This window comes from Pelophylax lessonae, assembly GCF_965119305.1.
Source record: "Pelophylax lessonae genome assembly, chromosome: 5".
Lineage (NCBI taxonomy): Eukaryota > Metazoa > Chordata > Amphibia > Anura > Ranidae > Pelophylax > Pelophylax lessonae.
Window position 1 is genome coordinate 283060736 of NC_138772.1, and position 20328 is coordinate 283081063.

Consider the following 20328-nt stretch of genomic DNA (forward strand, 5'->3'; position numbering starts at 1 on the left):
TTTTTTTTTTTATTAGAATTGTTATATAGCAGAAAATATTTATTTATTTTTTTTTCAGAATTGTTGCTCTTTTCTTGTATATAGCGCAAAAAAAATAAACCACAGAGTTGATCAAATACCACCAAATGAAAACTCTTATTTGTGGGGAAAAAAAGGACATCAATTTTATTTCAGTACAGCATCTCATGACCGCACAATTGTCAGTTAAACTAATGCAGTGCCATATCGCAAAAAATGACCTGGTCATTAACCACATAGGGGTACGTCACTCGCCCACGAGCCTCTAGAGGGCAAGCGCGCCGCCGGAGGCGTGCCCCCGCTCATTCCCTGACATCCCCGCGCGAGTGACCGGCGGCTCCGATGTCCGCCGGCCACTCGCGATCTCCCGCTGGAGAGGGAGAAAGGCAGACGGCTGATGTAAACACAGCCGTCTGTCATTCTCCCTGATGTAACTGCAGAGACTATACGATCCTGCTATGTGGGATCGTATGTCTCTGTGGTTACATCACAAGGCACGCCCCCCCACAGTTAGAATCACGCCCCTAGGGATACATTTAACCCACTGATCACCAATAAAGTTAACCCCTACCCTGCAAGTGTCATTTTTACAGTAACAGTGCATATGTATAGCACTGATTACTGTAGTAATGTCACTGGTACCCCCAAAAGTGTCAAAAATGTCAGTCAAGGGTCCAATCTGTCCACCGCAATGTCGCAGTCCCGCAAAAAAAAATCGCAGATCGCCGCCATTACTAGTTAAAAAAAAAACAATAAAAATGACCGTAGTTAGTAAACACAATAACTTTTGCACAAACCAATCAAAATATGCTTATTGCGATTTTTTTTTACCAAAAATATGTAGCAGAAAACAAATTGGCCTAAAATGTTAAAAAATTTAGATTTTTACTTTTTTTTTTTGGGGAATTTCATATAAAAAAATTTGAAAAATATTGTTATTTTTTCAAAATTGTCGCTATTTTTTTGTTTATAGCGCAAAAAGTAAAAATCGCACAGGTGATCAAATACCACCAAAAGAAAGCTCTGTTTGTAGGGAAAAAAAGGACGACAATTTAATTTGGGTACAGCATTGCACGACCGCGCAATTGTTCGTTACAGTCACGCAGTGCCGAATCACAAAATAGGCCCTGGTCTTTGAGCAGCCAAATCTTAAGTGGTTAAGGGGGTAAAACCTTTCAGTCCTTAAGTGGTTAATATTTCATACAAAATCCTTTGTTGGTAATGACAGTTTTAAGACACCTCCTGTATGGAGAAACTAGTTTCATGAATTGCTCAGGTTTGATTTTGGCCTATTCTTCCACACAAATCTTCCACACAAATCTTCGAATCTTGAAGGTTCCATGGGCGTTTTCTATGAACTCTGATCTTTAGTTCTTTCCATAGATCTTATATTAGATTCAAGTCAGGTGATTGGCTGGACCTGCCTTCAATGATATGAAGTTTTACAGTACCATATGCTAAAAAACAGCCCAACACCATGATGTTCCCACCTGCAAACTTCACTGTTGGTATGGTGTTTTTGGGGTGATGCGAGGTGCCATTTAACCTCCAAACATGGTGTGTTTTATAGCATACAAAGAGTTAAATTTTGTCTCATCTGACCAGATTACATTCTTCCAGTTTTTCTCAGACCTGTCTAAATATTGTGCAGCAAACTTTACCCACTTCTGAACCATAAGGTTTTACCCCTTTAATGACCAGGCCATTTTTTGCGATGCGGCTCTGCACTACTTTAACTAACAATTGCACGGTCGCGCAACGCTACACCCAAATAAAATTGATGTCCTATTTTTCCCACAAATAGAGCTTTTTCTGGTGGTATTTGATCACCTCTATAAAACACAGCCAATAAAAAAAATTAAAAAATCTATTTTCTCTTGCGTCCTCTGACAGACGCAGCTCTGGAAGTTTCCTCACTAATGGGTTATGTGCGCACTGTTCAGGAGTAGCTAGGCAGTGAAAGCTTTCACTAGGCACGCCTTTAGGGTCCTATCCACATGAACCCAGACACACCTGCTCATAGAATCAGTTTCTTGCTGCCTAGCTTAGGAGTAGGACCTAGGTTCCCTGCTGGGACTTTGGTCTCAGTTTTTATTTCTTTTAAGACATGTTTATGTTTATTTTTTTTTACTCACTATTGCTAGCTAGTGTCAGGGCAATCCTCTTGGAAAACTACAAGCGACAGCCGGGCTGAGGTTTCGGACTGGATAATCTAGATCCTTACGGTCTCCCAGCCTGGCCAACGAGTGTGAGCAGGTTGTGGTCCGCCCAGGCCTCACAACGACAGAACCCCGGCAGATGGGGATGAGCCTGCGAACAGATGCTTTCACTGGGACGCCTCAACCTGGAACGCCCTGAGTTGCAGCGTATCCCTCTTGGCTGGCAGCACCCCAACTCAGGGTGGGAGGTGAGCTGTATCGGAGCGGAACCCCGCGGTCTATGGTATGGTTAGTGCTACAAGCTCCCCATGTCCCTAGGACAGATGCCTGTGGGGGAGCTGTGGACCCACTCCTTTGTTTCCTAAAATATCCCCCTGGTCTGTCAGGACAGGTCCTGCCCTCCCTGCTCCCGCTGGGGGTGGTACAATATAGCAGCGACTAACGCCTGGGGGAAGGGATGTGATAATGTTAACTTGTCCTGGGGGGGTCCTCTGTAGTGGGTCCCCGTGAAGGCCTCATTGCCTGGGCTCCTGACCGTTGGCACCGTTTTCGGCCACCATTTTAAGTGTGGGCATCAAGTTGCATATATGTAAGGGCAGCAGCCATATTCCTTGTTTCCCTGAGTGTTTGGTGCCGTTTTTGGGTGCCATCATAAGTGTGGGCAGCTGTGCTGTATGGGCAGTGGCCATTTTGGATATGTTTTCCTATTCTTTTGTATTGGAGTTTCACTTGCTGCTGACAGACTGACAGAGCAGTATACTTATCCAGGTTGGCTAGTATTAAGGGTTTTTTTTAGTGCTTTTAACACACCTATCTCCTGTCAGGATACCTGCTAGTCTTAAAGAGGGACTCCGGCTATAGCGCGGTATAGCGGTGCGGACCGCGAGTGCAACATTTAAAGGGCCAGTGTACTCGATTTTGGCATTGCTTCAAATGGAGTCCCAAAGTGAAAATTTCCCCTCTGAACTTATTTGTGCAGCCAGTCCATCCTGTTTACCTTCTCTGGGGTCTCTGTCTGCAGCCTTAGAAACTCTGGTGTCCAAAGTGGACCTTGTAATGAAACAAGTTGCTACTCAAAAAAGGCATATGCCCTCTCAGTCCTCTGATTCAGAGCCTGATATGGTTGCTATGAACAACGCTCCTCCTGAGGAATCCCTATCCTCACAGTCAGATAATGAGGAGAATGAGTCCTCCTTAGCCGCAGTGCGGGAACTGGTAGAAGCACTTATTCGTTCAGTGAGGGAAACATTACAACTGGATGATGAGCCCTCACAGTCAGGAAAGCGGGTTCTCTTCGGATCCCGCAAAGCCCAGAAGTCGGGTCAGGTTTTTCCTTGTCCCGAGGATTTTCACGAAATCGTGAATGAGCAATGGCAGCGCATTAAGCACATGCTGGTGGTGCCCAAGCATTTTCATTCCCCGGTGTTAAAAGACCCGGTGGACAGGCGTACAGAGGCACTTTCCCACCACTTACACTTGGTGTCAGGTTCGCTGCTCAAACCCGTGTTCGCCTCCGTCTTAGTTTCTCAGATGGTTACGGAATAGATCAAGGTGGTTAAGAGCAACCTGCAGGCTGAGTCGGTTCCTCCGACTCTAATTGAACTCACGGATCAGGTGGCCCAGGCCAATGTGTACCTGTGTGATGCGGCCCTGGACCTGGTTGCCAGAGTGTCTGCGGTAGGGGTCATATTACACCACATGGTGTGGCTGAAGAGCTGGTGGGTGGACCAGGCTTCTACGAAGGCCGTGGCTGACCTTCCCTTTTTGGGTGAACGCCTCTTTGGCGACTCCTTGAATGAGCTAATCAAGGGCCTATCAGGGGCAAGAGTACTCTTCTCCCCCAATCCTCAAAAGGTAAGGCGCCTTTTTCATGCCTCGGGGGCGCAGAAAAAAGGCAAACCATTCAGAGCCTCCAGAGGAAACAAGAAGGCTTGGTTGGGTAAGCCCAGGGCCGGTCAGTCAGGTTCGATGGACAAGTCCTCCTCTGCATGAAGGCATGCCCTCATCCGGTTCAGGGGTGGGGGGACGTCTGCATCATTTTAGAGAACCCTGGACATCTCTGATCCCAGACAAATGGGTTCACAAATTGATTTGTACAGGGTATAAGATCTAATTCCGGCCTCGCCTAGCAGATACGTTTTTTCCACACAATCTCCGTCTCCGGATCGTTTGGCCGATCTCAGGGAGGCGGTGCAGGATCTCCTTACACAGGGCATTATTGTCCCGGTTCCTCAGCCGGACAGGTTTTGGGGTTTTTATTCGAACCTGTTCACGGTGCCCAGGAAGGAGGGCAAGGTGCGTCCAATTCTGGACCTCAAATTGCTGAACCACTTTGTGCGGGTACAGAAGTATCGGATGGAATCCATCCGGTCGGTGGTGGCGTCTTTGCAACAAGGAGACTTTCTGGCCTCCATCGATTTAAAAGATGTGTATCTGCACATCCCTATTTACGAAGGCCACCAACGGTATCTCTGTTTCGCGGTGGCGGAGGAGCACTATCAATTTGTGGCATTACCCTTTGGTCTAGCCTCTGCTCCCTGCGTCTTCACCAAGGTTTTTGCCCCGGTGTTGGCTTTGCTCCGCAAGAAGGGGATTGCGGTCCTCGGTTATCTGGACGATCTCCTGTTAAGGGCAAGCTCTTGTGTCACCCTGTCGGGAGACCTGGCGTTCACAGTTCAGACGCTTCAGGAGTTCGGGTGGTCCATCAACTTCCTGAAATCTGCGCTGACTCCGTCAGGACGACTGAGTTATCAGGGCATGATCTTAGACTCCGCTCAAGCGAGGGTCTTTCTCCCAGAGGAAAAGCTCCGGACCTTGCAGGGCGAGATCAGAATCCTGAAGGATCTCTCCTCTCTGCGGACCTGTATGAGGGCTCTGGGGCTCATGGTGTCGACCTTCGAGGTGGTCCCTTTTGCCCAATTTCATACGAGACCTATGTGTTAAATAATTATTCCAAATTCATAATTCGGCACTTATTGGAATTATATCATATTCACAGCAAACTTGCAAAATATATTTGGTTTTATGATTAATCATAATATTAATATGTGTGAATGACCTTGATCAGGTGATTAGTGATACAGTTCTTTATCTGAGCTGAGGCAGTAAAATGTCAGATACTTCTGGGGTATGTAGCTAGTTGGAAGATGACATATAAGGTATCTGGTATAGAATGTCACGAGAAGTCAAGAATAGACAGGATCTATGTAATACGAGGAATAATACATATATTAGCTTAAATAATGCTAGTTAGGATTAGTGTAATCTCAGTCATAATTAATAGTATTTGTTTGTATTTACTTAATGTTGTATAAGTTGTATACTTTGGTAATATGTGTTACTTTTGAGAAGATTTTTTGTTATATGATGTAACATGACATCAGCCACATTAGACAGGTTACAAGAATACATGTTATTACATGTATTGTTACATGTGGGCCTGTCAATCAAAGTCCATATATGACTTTAAGAGTTTAGTACCTCCTCTTGTATGGAAATAACTGAGGTTAGCAGAAATTATGTATGCCATACAAGGTTTTGAGCGTTCTGAGGTTATGATGTCTACATGTAAGATAAATTGCCAAGGGATCGATATTCAAGAGGGAACACAGACACACAGACTAGGAGAGATCACACACACACACATCACAGACTCCTACAAACATAAATACTCTACATAGACTTTGACAACCTTAAGCAGGTGTTTGGTCTCTGAAACCTGGAGACATAATTTCCTGCTTCTTTTTGGACTTGAAGATTAGAGTGAAGGACATACATGCCTATACAGCCATGATTTCAAGGTGGACACATTTTTCAGAAGTATTGCTTTTATTCCTTATATTTTTACCTACACTGAACTGAACTGTTATACCTTTTACATTGTATTGTGACCATTTGTGTGACAATAAATTCACACTTTGTTTTTTAAGTCAGTCTGGCTATCAATGTTAATCATCCAGAAACGCCTAAAGATACTAAAATATTAGATATCTTCAATATTTTACACTCTGCAAGCAGAGATTCTTGCCAAGTGGAACAAGGATCCGCAGTCTTCGGACAGGATGGTTTGTCTGAGCCGTCTCGCGCGGTCAGAGCTCTCGTGGCGGCTTCTGTCACCCGGTTTGAGCCAGGGCAGGTCCTTTCTGCCGCTGTTGTGGACGGTGATCACCATGGATGCCAGCCTGATGGGCTGGGGTGGAGTACTGGACACACTTTGCATCCAAGGAACGTGGTCAACGGTGGAGTCGTCTCTACCGATCAATGTCCAAGCTCTGCCTGCTCCATTGGTCGCCTTGGATACAGGGTCTCCCGGTTCGAGTTTGAAAACGGGCGGCCAAGGGAGTGGCCAAGATTCTGACCTGGGCCGAGGCGCACGTTCCTGCTATTTCCGCAGTTCACCTCCCAGGGGTGAAGAACTGGCAGGTGGATTACCTGAGTTGTCAGACTCTGGATCAGGCGGAATGGTCCCTGCATCTGGAGGTCTTTCACCTCCTGTGTGCCCGATGGGGAACTCCGGAGGTGGATCTGTTTGCATCTTGTCTAAACAGAAAAGTAGAGCAGTTTGTGACCAGAGCTCAAGATCCTCTGGCCAACGCCGTGGACGCACTGGTGGTGCCTTGGAGCCATTATCGGCTGATCTATGCCTTTCCTCCGCTACAACTGTTGTCTCGGTTCCTCCGCAGGTTGGCGGTGGAGATGGTGCAGGTGATCCTAGTAGCGCCAGACTGGCCTCACCAGTCTTGGTACGCAGACGTGGTGAGGATGGCCGTCGAGCCTCCATGGCGGCTGCCTCTGAGAGAAGATCTGCTAACTCAAGGACCGATCTTCCATCCTGCTTTACAGTTGCTGGTTTTAACGGCTTGGTGGTTGAAGGCCAGGTGTTGAGAGACAGAGGTTTCTCTGATGCTGTGATTCCTACCTTGTTGAGAGCTAGGAAGACTACTTCCAGGAAAATTTATCATCGTACTTGGAAGATGTATATTGTCTGGTGTGAGTCGAAAGGGTTGCATCCTCGTTCCTTTTCAGTGGCGAGGGTCTTGGCTTTCTTGCAGAAAGGAGTGGAGCAATGTTTGGCTCTAGGCACAAGGTCAGGTGTCGGCCTTAGCCATTTATTTCCAATGTCCCTTGGACACTAACTCCTTGATTCGCACCTTTATTCAAGGGATGCTTCATCTAACTCTGCCAAGGAGGTCCCCTTTACCTCCGTGGGATCTGAACTTGGTTTTGTCCATACTACAACGACCTCTCTTTGAAAATATTAGAGAAATTTCTCTGCCTTTGTTGTCTCAGAAAGTTGCCTTTGTGGTAGCTATCACCTCTGCTCCCAGGGTGTCTGAATTGGTGGCTCTGTCCTGCTGTTCGCCTTATCTGGTCGTTCATAGGGATAAGGTTGTTCTAAGACCTAACCACTCTTTTCACCCCAAGGTGGTGTCAGCTTTCCACCTGAATGAGGATATTGTGTTGCCTTCCCTCTGTGCGAAGCCCAAGCATCCTAGAGAATTTGCCCTGCATTCGCAGGATGTGGTTCGGGCGATCAGGGTTTACCTGTCGGCCACGGAATCCTTTCGGACGTCTGATTCCTTCACTTCCTGACTGTTTGTCCTTCCTGAGGGATCTTGTTAGGGTTCGGCTGCGTTTACTGCAACCATATCAAAATGGATCAGACAGACTATTGTTCAGGCCTATTCATTGAAAGGTCAGGTTCCTACTTTTCCTGTGAGGGCGCATTCTGCTAGAGCGCTGAGTGCCTCTTGGGCTTTTCGCCATCATGCTTCTGTGGTCGTCTGTACACACCTTTACAAAATTCTACAAGATTGATTTGTTGGCATCCTCGAATGCTTCCTTTGGCCGCAAGGTTTTGCAGGCTGCTGTTTGACGATGAGACTGAGTGTTCTCTTTTAGGGGTGAATTTTTGTTTTGGGGTAAGCTCCTGTTGGAATGGTTGAGCTTCTGTTGCCCTGTTGGCTAAGTTTTTTGGCCTTGTTGAAACGTTAACAGTTGTTGGTTAGGTTCTTCCCACCTCTCATGCCTACACTGCAATGGGGCATCCAATTAGAGAAAAAAACTTCCAGAGCTGCGTCTGTCAGAGGACCTAAGAGAAAATTTAATTTTTGTAAGAACTTACCGTAAAATTATTTTCTCTGAATCCTCTGACAGATGCAGCTCCCACCCCTCTATGTTGGGGTTGGTTGTGTTCTCCTTCACTGCTTTGCTACGAAACTGATTCTATGAGCATGTGTGTCTGGGGTCATGTGGATAGGATGGCCCCTTAAGGTGTACCTAGTGAAAGCTTTCACTGCCTAGCTACCTCTGCAGAGGGCGCACATAGCCCATTAGTGAAGAAACGTCCAGAGCTTTGTCTGTCAGAGGACTCCGAGAAAATATTTTACGGTAAGTTCTTACAAAAATTAAATTTTATTTCATCATTTTGGGCAAATATGTATTCTGCTACATATTTTTTGTAAAGATAAATCCAAATAAGCATATATTGATTAGCGCAAAAGTTATTGCATACACAAACTACAGGATAGATTTATGGCATTTTTATTTATTTTATTTTTTTTACTAGTATTGGTGGCAATCAGCGATGTTTAGTGGGACTGCGACATTGCGCCGGACAGATTGGACACCTGACACTTTTTAGGGGTTCAGTGACATTAATACAGTAATCAGTGCTAAAAATATGCACTGTTACTGTACTAATGACACTGGCAGGGAAGGGGTTAACACCAGGAGCGATCAAAGGGTTAAGTGTGTCCCTAGGGGATGCTTTCTAACTGTGTGGGGGATAGACTCACTAGATGAATGTAGAGATCTGTGTTCCTAAATAGCAGGAACACAGGATCCCTGTGTTCATCTGTGACAGAACGGCGGCCTGCCTTATTTATATAGGCAGACCGCCATTCTGTCTCTATGGGGAGCAATCGCTGGTGGCCTGTGGACATCGCAATCACCGGTCCCGCAGATTGGTGTCCCCACTGGCTACTACAGGTACATTGTTGCACACAATAGAGCCGACCTGCCTCAGTATATGTACTGCTGGCGGTCGGCAAGTGGTTAAACAAGTTTCTACATTTTTTTTTTCAGCAATGCATGCAGTCCATAGTAGTTCAGTGCATTACTTATTGTTTTATTTGAAATAATTGTACCTACTAATTCAAGGTATTTCTGAAGCTCTCCACAAGTGGTCCTTGGCTCTTGGACGACTCTTTTTAACAATTATTTTCACTTCTCTGTCAGAAATCTGGTGAGGAGCACCTGGTCGTGGCTGGTTTATGGTGAAATTATGTTCTTTCCACTTCCAGAGCCCCAACAGTGCTCACTGGAACATTCAGAATTGAAGAAATCCTTCTGTAATCAATGCCATCAGTATGTTTTGCAATAATATGGTTGCGAAGGTCTTGAGAGAGCTCTTTGCTTTTACCCATCATAAGATTTTACTCGTGTGACACCTTGGTAACGAGACACTTTTTTATAGGCCATCGGTTGAGACTGAACCAGCTTACTTTAATTTGCACTGACAAGGGGCAGGTTTGCTTTCTATATATTTAAAGATTTGTTTTGGTTTCTTTATATGTATGGGCTGTATGGGTTGTTACTGATATGTGGTGAAAATTTCATGTCAAAATGCACTTTTAGAAATAAGTTTACCTAGGAAAATGGTGACATGTTAAATACTTATTTTACCCGCTGTATATATAATTTTTAGTAATTGAAATTTAATTTAAATACTGTATATACATTTAAATTAATTTATATAAAATTTAGACCAATTATAATCAAACTCCTTAGTAATTTGTAAAGTCAATAAAAAGTGCACAGCTCCATCCCTCAAAGCCTTCCCCTCATATGCTAGGATTAGGTGCTGGCTCAGAGTCCATAACTCCTCAACACATAGCTCAGTAGAATCCAAAGGAAAAGCTGCACACCGATGATATTTTTATGGTCCAACCCCCAAGACCACTATTCCGACATGATTTACCCAATGGGCATAAAGAATAAGTTCACCTTTTTCCCAGCTCCCCTGTGTACCAATATACCATTAGTGTATTTATTTTGCAGAAATACAAAAGCTTTATTTTTATCTTACACACCCCTTACCTCTGTGTCCAGCTGGCTGTAAAAAAAGAAAACATTCTCCATTACTTAATGGACAGACCTTGCGATATGACACTGGAAGGAGTTTACCAGCTGACCTCATTAGTATTGCATGGGTTATTACCAACGTGTGGTGAAAATTTCACGTCAATGCACCTTTAGACATACAGTATATTTACATAGGAAAATGGTGATGTGTTCAATACTTTTATTACCCGCTGTATACTGAAACTTTTATTTTTTTTTTACACTTGTAATGGCAGTGATTAGTGACTTATAATGGGACTGTTATAGTGCAGCAGGCAATCTGACACTAATTGACACTGGCTGGGAGGTACACGAACTGACACAGACATCATCAGTGACACTAATACAGTGATCAGTGATAATACTATGCACTGTCACTGTACTAATGACACTGGCTGGGAAGAGGTTAACATCTCAGGCTAATCAAAGGGTTAAGTGTGTGCCCAACTAATGTTAATGTGTGTATTATATGCTGCCTTTTACTAAAAAGATCTCCTCCGCTTTTCAGAGAGAAGAAACAAAGAGATTTTCCCTCTGTACAGAGCCCTGTGTTGTTTGCCATCACATGACTCTGGGCTGTGGATGGACACAACCGATCAGCAGGTATCAGCCATGAATCATTGGTCAGGATCTGCTGACGCATGCACCTTGTACCTGAAAGCATAGAATGATGTACAGGTATCTCGCTGTGCCAGTAGGAGCTGCCTGTCCACAATGTGGGCAGTGGTCCTAAAGTGGTTAAAGGTTTTACTGAGTTTGCCTAAAGAAGACTAGCTCATCTAAAAGAAAACATGTGTCTGAATTAAATTTTTTTTTTTTTTTTTACAACAATGCTGTGAATGCAAACACGAGTTATTTTTCAATATTTAAACTCTGATGAGTCTAAAAACCCAAATTAAAGAAATTCAAAGAAAAAAAGATGTATATGGGTGCTAGTTTGTTTTTTCCTTTGTTTTTCAATTTTATTTTTCTCTTGTGGCAGTTGCATTTAACTCATTTTTTTAAGCCCATCAGTGAAAAAAGATGATCAATATACTATAGCGTAACAGATTCAGTACTTTCATGTGTGGTTATTTATATGCAAAAAACATTTGACAAAATGATAGCATAGATTTTCACTTCATAAACTTCCATTAGCTTGTGAATGAAGTTAATTGTTATGGTCTGTAAGGAAACCTAAAAACAAAGCTATTCAAAGAGGAGATGAAAAATAGTTGAAAAACAAAGCACTTAAATTCTTCAGAAATAAAGATTTGAAAGTCCTTAACACACCTCTGGCAGAATCATTAGGTTATTTTTTTTTACACTTATTGAACAGAAAAATAATAGTATATTTACCAGACTAATAAAGAGAAAATATGTTTATTTTTAGGGTTAGGCTCCATGTACATGGGACGTTAGAAAAAACGTGCTGCAAAGCTAGTTCTGACGCCGGGAAAAAGCAGCTTTTAAACGTGCTTTCAGTAGCTTTTTCCATTGGCGTTATTGCCGTTTGGCCAGGTTGCTTTTAGCAGCGTTTTTTCTGCCTCCATTCAAAATCAATGGTTCCCTATGGGAGCCTATTGATTTGAATGGAAGGCGCACCGCAAGTCGGATCAGGATGATCCGACTTGCGGCGCGACTTGCGCTGTGAGAATCTTGAGGGGGAACTCCACGCCAAAAATGGGAAAAAAACTGCGTGGGGGTCCCCCCCCAGGTTCCAAACCAGGCTCTTCGGGTCTGGTATGGAATTTGAGGGTAGCCCCCCCCCCCAAAATCCATACCAGACCTTTATCCGAGCACGCAGCCCGGTAGGGCAGGAAGGGGGAGGGGGCGAGCGAGCAGACCCACCCCCCCTGGACCATACCAGGCCACATGCCCTCAACATGGGGGGGTGTTGGTGCTTTGAGGCAGGGGGGCTCTGCACCCCCCACCTCAAAGTACCTTACCCCCATGTTGATGGGGACAAGGGCCTCATCCCCACAACCCTGGCCGGTGGTTGTGGGGGTCTGCGGGCAGGGGGCTCATCGGTATCTGGAAGCCCCCTTGAACAAGGGTGGCCCCCCAGATCCCGGACCCCCTACCTATGTGAATGGGTATGGGGTACACTGTACACTGTCATCCTGATCCGACTTGCGGTGCGACTTCCATTCAAATCAATAGGCTCCCATAGGGAACCATTGATTTTGAATGGAAGAAAAAAAAAAACGTATAACGCGGCTGAACGTACTTCATCACGTTCGGTCGCGTTCGGTCCCGTTTTTGCATTTGAAACGCCGGGAAAAATGCGTTCGAACGCAAATAATTGCGTTCCAAAAAACGTCCCTGAACTCAACTGCCTGCAAATGACTGTAAACGACCCTGTGTACATGGGCAGATTAGATAACATGCAGGTGAGTTCAGGGGCTTCTGAAAAAAACGCCCAACTGCTCCTAAACGGCCATTTACAACGTCCCGTGTACATGGAGCCTAAGAGTACTTTAATATGTTCCAATAAAAGATTTGAATGAATCTGAACAGGTGGTAATTACAAGGTATGGGCATATACATACAATACCTTCAGTAAATACAAATGTAGTTGTATATAAAAATGTAAATATCTCTTAAGTGGGGTACACACTAAATGAAAATCAGGCGAAAGATCTTCCGATTTTCCTAGTTTCACAGCAAATCAGAACCGATGAACGAAAATTCGTCTGAAAATTCTCATACGACAAAGGCTTTTTTTTGTTGATTATTGTTTCTGATCACACACAGTATTTCTTTTATGATTTTTCTTGTAGAAAAATCGTACAAAAAAGGTACGTTTAAAACGAAAATCATTAGTTTTTTCCTGTACGAGACAAATTTTGGAGTTTGTCTCTTCGAGAATTTTCCTACGAAACTTCAGAATCGGCTGTCGAAAGTTGTGTACACACTATACAAAAATAATTTGAACTAAAATGTTTGCCCGATTTTCTTATAGTGTGTACCAGCCTTTAGAGTAGACGCTCATTACCAGCCTACCTAATTAACTGGCAAGCTGTGTAGCAAGTACCTTAAAGTACTACCTTGCCGATGATGCTACTCCAAAAAATCTGCCAGTGCAGCTCTTAAGTTCTGGTGGAACATGTGATAACGCCTCCTTGCCTCCTAGAGTTTAACGCGTGGTGTTTCATGAGCCAGTCCCTAGCCATTGAACTCTTACACAAGGGTTGGTGAGCTTACTTGGCTTTAAAAAAAAAAAGTAAAAGTTTGCATAGAATTTCAGGGTACTCAGATGACAAATTGAGTGGCAAAGAAATGCTGGCAATGTAATTGCAGACCTCTACCAATGATCTGTACTCAAAATGAGGTCCACTGGGAGCCATCTTTCTTCTCAAATATGCCATCTGTTATCCGGTACAATAATATGGAAGGCAGCTAAGAGTTTTATGCTTTCCCGAAAATAATGTTATTATACTTTTACTGGAATACTAATATGTCCTTGGCAGAGAATTTCATTTTTATCATCTAATTGTAGTAGAGCTTTTTATTCTGCTTGAGTGGAAGAGACAATACTTCTAATTCCTTTATAATTTTGTACTATATTTTGCAATTACTGGATATTGTTTACCTTTTTATCGATATTAATATATTGCAGTGTTTTTGTTTTACTGATTTACATTTTGCCTTGATTTTCCTATTGACCAACTTCTGTATCCACTGGAAAACCTGCTTTATATGTTTGTTATATACTATATTCTATACCAGTCTATCTATCTTTCAACCTACCTGTTTTTTTTTTTTTTTACAGAGGGACAGATCACATGGGATTTAAAGGACTAAAAAAAAAAAAAAACATTTACATGCATTTAGAAATCCCAGAATAAAGATCAAGCATATAAAATACAAACAAATGTCAGGTTCACCAGTTGTAGCAATAGATATTTACCATTAAAATTATTATTTTCAGCAATGGGAACCGAGTTCTGTAAGCTCTCATGAGCAAGGTCATCCTAACCCCTTTTGTCTTGAATTGTATTGTAACTGTACAGTCTCTCTTCATTTCGTACAGTAAAGCACAAAATGTTGGCGCTACATAAATCCTGTATTATAATAATAATTATAAATATAGGTTATGGCAAATAATACATGCATCCATTACAGACTAGAAAAAATAGCCCTTTGTAAACAGTGTATTCTTTAAAGTTGAAACCAAACATAACATTTCCTTACAATTCCAATGTGTGTCATTAATGTGTACATCTTGAATTAGAGCTCTCAGATAATTAGTGCAATGATGCACTTACTGATCCTAAGTCACTCTTTAGTAGTGTACATACAAGATGAATCACAGCTGCAAATGTTTTAAAATGACAGTTTTCAGATTTAACATGACATTTAGAATGAACAAAATATAGTGGCTTTGTGGCTAGTAGCAATTTGAATAGCCTTCAAAACTGGCATACATTTTTAAAGATCCTTTTAAGTCTGATTGCATATGGAAGGAGGATGAGAACATTTTGATGAAAGATGTGTTCAGCTCTACATGTCTGGACTGAGGAAAGAAATAAGCTTCAAGGCTGCACCCATTTCATTTCTCTGTTTAATATAAAATTTAATGAGCACATGATTGCACTGAAAAACTGTGCGCACATTAGCATTTGAATATTAGCCGTACAGGAAAGGCTTGCAGGATCTACTCTTTCAGAACACTGTGTGCTTGCAGAAAAGTCTGTACACAGTCATTTTTAGATTTTCAGCTTACATTGACCAAAATAAAAATACAATCCTTTGGAAAAAAAAACAGACTGGTACAGAATATTTATTGGTATATACAAGAATGGATTTGATCAATGCAGCACATAGCATTTCAAAGTGCACTTTTATGTTCAGTCACTATTACGTCACAATATTACATACATTTTGGACTACTTGAATGTGATATTTTTTTATATATATATACATAAATATCACATTCAAATAGTATATATAGTATATATCACATATATGTGTATATATATATATGTATATGTGTATATATTATATATGTGTGTGTATATATATATATGTATATGTGTATATATTATATATGTGTGTGTATATATATATATATATATATATATATATAAATAAAAATGGATTTTTGTAAAATCTTACCGTAAAATCCTTTTCTCTTAGCTCATTGACAGACGTAGTCCTCGGTGATTCAACACCCTCGGGTTATGCTGCCCTCTGCAGGAGTAGGACTAGACAGGAAAGAAAATGCTCTGGCCACACCCTAGGGGCAGTCCCAGAGGGTATATCCTCTCACTTCCTGCCCTAGCACATCAGTTATGTCACAAAGCAGTGTTTAGAGAATTTAACCCAACCCAACTCAAAAACAGAGGGGCGGGTACTACGTCTGTCAATGAGCTAAGAGAAAAGGATTTTACGGTAAGATTTTACAAAAATCCATTTTTCTCTATCGCTCATTGACAGACGTAGTCCTCGGTGATTCAACACCCTCGGGACGTCCCAAAGCAGTACCACAATTGAGGGGTGGGAAAATGGAAATCAAATCCAATCTAGAAGGCCCAACCGGTGCCAACTAGAAATTTACAATGCTCATCCTCAATGATGAGACTCAACAGAAATCTTTCAACAGAAAAAAACCCCCGAGGTAGACCACCGGTCTCCTCAAATTGCGGCCTGCAAAACCTTGCGGCCAAATGAGGCATCCGCCGATGCCATCACATCAATCTTATAAAATTTTGTAAAGGTATGTACCGACGACCAGGTGGCCGCCTTACATACCTGGACCACTGACGCCTGATGGCGATAGGCCCAGGAAGAACTGAGCGCTCGAGTGAAGTGCGCCCTAACAGGGAACGGAGGATTCCGACCCTTAATAGAATAAACCTGTACCACCGTCTGACTGATCCATCTAGATCTGGTCGCGGCAGACACAGGCAATCCCCTTCAAGGGCTATCCGTGATTACAAAAAGTGAGTCCGTCTTACGAAAACCACTTTAGGAAGGAAGGATGGATTCGGAAGAAGAACCACCTTATCCCTATGAACCACCAGATCTGGGGAATGACAGGATAATGCGACCAGTTCTGACCCCCTGCGTACAGAAGTAATGGCCACCAAGAAGGCCACCTTCTGGGATAATGTAAGCAAGGGAATCTCCCTAATATCTTCAAAGAGAAGTTTCTGAAGAACCGACCACACTAAATTAAGATCCCAGGTGGTAAGGGTGCGCGTACTGGCGGAGCCAGATGTCGCACCCCCTGGATGAAATTCCGCACCAAGGAATGATTAGCCAAAGGTTTCTAGGAAGAAGATTGCTAACGCCGAAACCCTGACCCTTGATCGTGCTCAAGGATAGTTTCTGCTCAACCCCTTGTTGCAGACAGACCAAAATTCGGGTCACCGAATAGGTATGTGGGGGAAATCCAAGAGATCCACACCACGCAATATAAGATTTCCATGTGCTGGAAGTCGTTTTCCTTGCTTTAACTGGAGGTAGGAATAACTGAAGCTGACACTCCCTTGTCCTTCAGTACCTGGGTCTCAATGGCCAGGCCATTAAGCCAGCGATTGTAAAGCAAGATGGAAGATCGGTCCCTGAGACCGCAAATCCTCCCTGAGAGGAAGTCTCCAAGGAGCGTCCGCGACTAGCCTCACCAAGTCGGCGTACCCGGCTCGACGAGGTCAGTCCGGAATTTCCAGAATAACTGGAATTCCCTCCACCTCTATCCTGTGAAGAAGTTCGCAGTAACTTGAGAGGATGGAAGGTATGCCGTAGCTGATACTGCCCCCACGGGGCGATCAGCGTTTCTGCTGCGTCCGCTAGAGGATCGCGGTGCGAGCTACAAACCTCCGCACCTTCCTGTTGAGCCAAGGTGCCAACAGATCCACCTCCGGGATGTCCCAATGAAGGGACAGTTAGTGAAAATCCTCTGGATGAAGAGGCCATATGCGATTGGATCCGAATCGGGCTGCTCTAGAGCTGCTTGATCCAGTAAATCAGACAAAATCTGATCGCTCTCAGTTCCGATACCCTTATTGGTAATCTGGATGCTATCGGAGAAATGACCTCCCCTGGTTGAACATCGGAGACTTCCTGGTCCGCTCGCTCAACCGGATCCGATTGTCCAGGGAATCGGAATACTGATTCCATTAAAAAAGAATCTCCTTCAGGAGAATTTGGGTATGAGACTGGGTATACGGTACTGCCTCTAAGAAGGCCACCATCAGTCCCAGCCAATTGACGGACAGCAACATCCGAATCGTTGACTGAACCTTCTGGAGTTTCTCCGCAAGGAGAAACTCTCTTGCCCAGGATGTATCCAACCTTAGGCCCAGATAGTTCAGTCTCCTGGTGGGAACCAGGGATGATCTTTGGGAAAGCGAAGAAAAACGCTGATGTCCTGCGATGATGGGGATATAAAGATAGGCCTCCTAAATGTCTATGGACGCCAGGAATCCCCCTGATGCAGGGAGGCCACCACTGTACGGATGGACTCTATTTTTTCCCAAGTCCAGATTTGGACGCACCTTGCCCTCTTTCCTGGGCGTTGTGAACAGGTTCGAATAGAACCCCTGAAACCGTTCAATGTTAGAAGGGAAGAATCGCACCGGTGGAAGTGATCGAAACTCGATCCTGTGTCCTCCAGAAACCGGTGAAGACATCCGCCCCACCCCAGAGATGGGTAGGGGCGCATCAGGCTGTATTCTTCAGGCTTAGCTGAGCCGGACTTTTTGTTTAGCCGACCAGCGCCCTTTGAAACCCCTCTAAAGGGGCTTTGGAGGGTTTTGCCTTATCGCCCGCCCTCGCGGAACGAACAACTCTTTATGAGCAGAAAAGGAAGGTCCTCGTTAGTTACGAGGTCCTTTTATCCTAACAGTCTGTGGCAAGACAGCAGGTGGTACCGTCTATCCTATAAAAGAGGAATTCCTTAAAACGGATAGCACCTAGCCATGCGTTTGGAAATAACAGGGGTTCGTTTCAAACGACCCCATTTGGGTAAAGGAAAATCCTTCGCCCTTTTGGTAGGCTAACAAGTACCAAAAAGGAATCTCAGTCTCAGCTACCTCTGCCGGTGTAACCTCAAGGTTTCCCGGACGGACACACCTAGTGCATCCATCACTCTTGTGCTATGGCGGAGGCAGAAACGTGCTCCTCGCTGCTGAGGAGATATAACCTGAGACAACAGCCCCCTAAGAGGGACCTGCAACTGCATAGACCCGCTCCGAATCCGTATCTGAAGTATCTGATAAACAATGGGGGTAGGCGGGGGTCGCTTCTTGACCCCCGTCCCTGACAGGCCACCTCCACCCGGGATACCAAAGACTCCAAAACTGCCGATAATGCATTAAAAACAAGTGGGGTACTGGAGGGTCCTGCGGCCACCTTGAGGGGATCAGGTGGGGATACCTATGCGGCAGGGTCAATGATTATACAAGACATTTGCCAGCGACAAAAAATGACAAAGTAAAAAACTCTTTTTTTTTTTTTTTTTGTATCCCCCAGTCGCAACAGCGCCCCTTAGTGTTACCTGCTTTTTTGGACCCCACAGAGAGAGAGAGAGACCCAAGGCTCATCCCTGATGCACAGAAGTTTTCATCAGCTTGCTCAGTGCTGTCCTGTTACAGACAGGAAGTCTTTGGCCCTATTTCCTGGGTAAAGGAGGCGGCTCCGCCCATTAACACGCCTACCGGCGCCTCTCCCTGGCTCCACGAGGTGTTTGAGTCACATCAAACATGGCCGCCCCCATGCTGGAGACACGAGGCTACACCAAATGGCGGCCTCGTGCGATCTACCAGACAATGGCGGCGGCCTGCACAGAATAGCGGCATGTCTGCAGAAGGATCTCGGCCTCACAACCCTTCACCCTCATGGTGGTCAGCGTGGTCGGCGGTACCGGACCCTGGCGGGCCGTATGCGGTCTGTGGCCGTCGGGAGGCATCTGCTTAGCTGGAGGAATGATCTGGAATGCAGTATACATGTATAGACATCGACCTGTGGCTTCTGACAGGTAGGATACCTTATACTATCACAGTAAAGTTCTAGTACTGCCACTGACTACAATCATTTTCACATTTTTACAATTAGATTGTCAGCTCCCAAACCAAGCCTCCTGGCTTCTTGTACACAAAAATCACACTCCATTAGGGGGATCTGTGACATGTTATAGGATAGAGGGGAACCCATCCTTACCATTACAGAGAGGGGCCCGCGTTCACCACAAGACCCGTCAGGGGAAAGGGGGAACATACTACTCACCATACCGGAACCAGGCGGGCGCCAACTCCTGACAGTACCCCTCTCCACCGAGGTAGGAGGGCTGTCGACCAATACGGACGCCGTGACTCATGGTCTTTGGCGTTTCAGCGAGACGTTTAACTCGCAGGGTCAGTCCCCGTCCAGTGGGACTATGTCGCGGCCGACCCAGCGCGGAGCTATGGCCTGCACGCGCTCGTAGGCTGAACTGGGGTGACCACTGGATCTCAACATCCTGCCCATCGCCCAGTTCAGCTTTCTTGCTTGAAGATCTCACAGGAACACTGGAGAAAAAAAGCTGTCTAAAAAATATTTTCTAAGAAAAAAATCCTGCCAGGACCGAAGATCCCAGCAAGGTATCTAGGTCCTACTCCTAACTAGACAGAAAAAAACTGATGTGCTAGGGCAGGAAGTGAGAGGATATACCCTCTGGGACTGCCCCTAGGGTGTGGCCAGAGCATTTTCTTTCCTGTCTAGTCCTACTCCTGCAGAGGGCAGCATAACCCGAGGGTGTTGAATCACCGAGGACTACGTCTGTCAATGAGCGATAGAGAAATTAATATGTGTGTGTATATATATATATATATATATATATATATATATTAAATATATATATATAAATAAATTATGTATACACACACACACATATATATATATATATATATATATATAGCGGGTAAGCCGATTCATGGGGCCGGCAGCCGCGATCGCCACCGGGCACCCGCGATCACTCCCAGTGGAGAGAAAACAGCGGTCTGCTGTTGTAAACACAGCAGACCGTTGTTCTCTCAGGAATCAGCACAGAGCGCCTGTGATC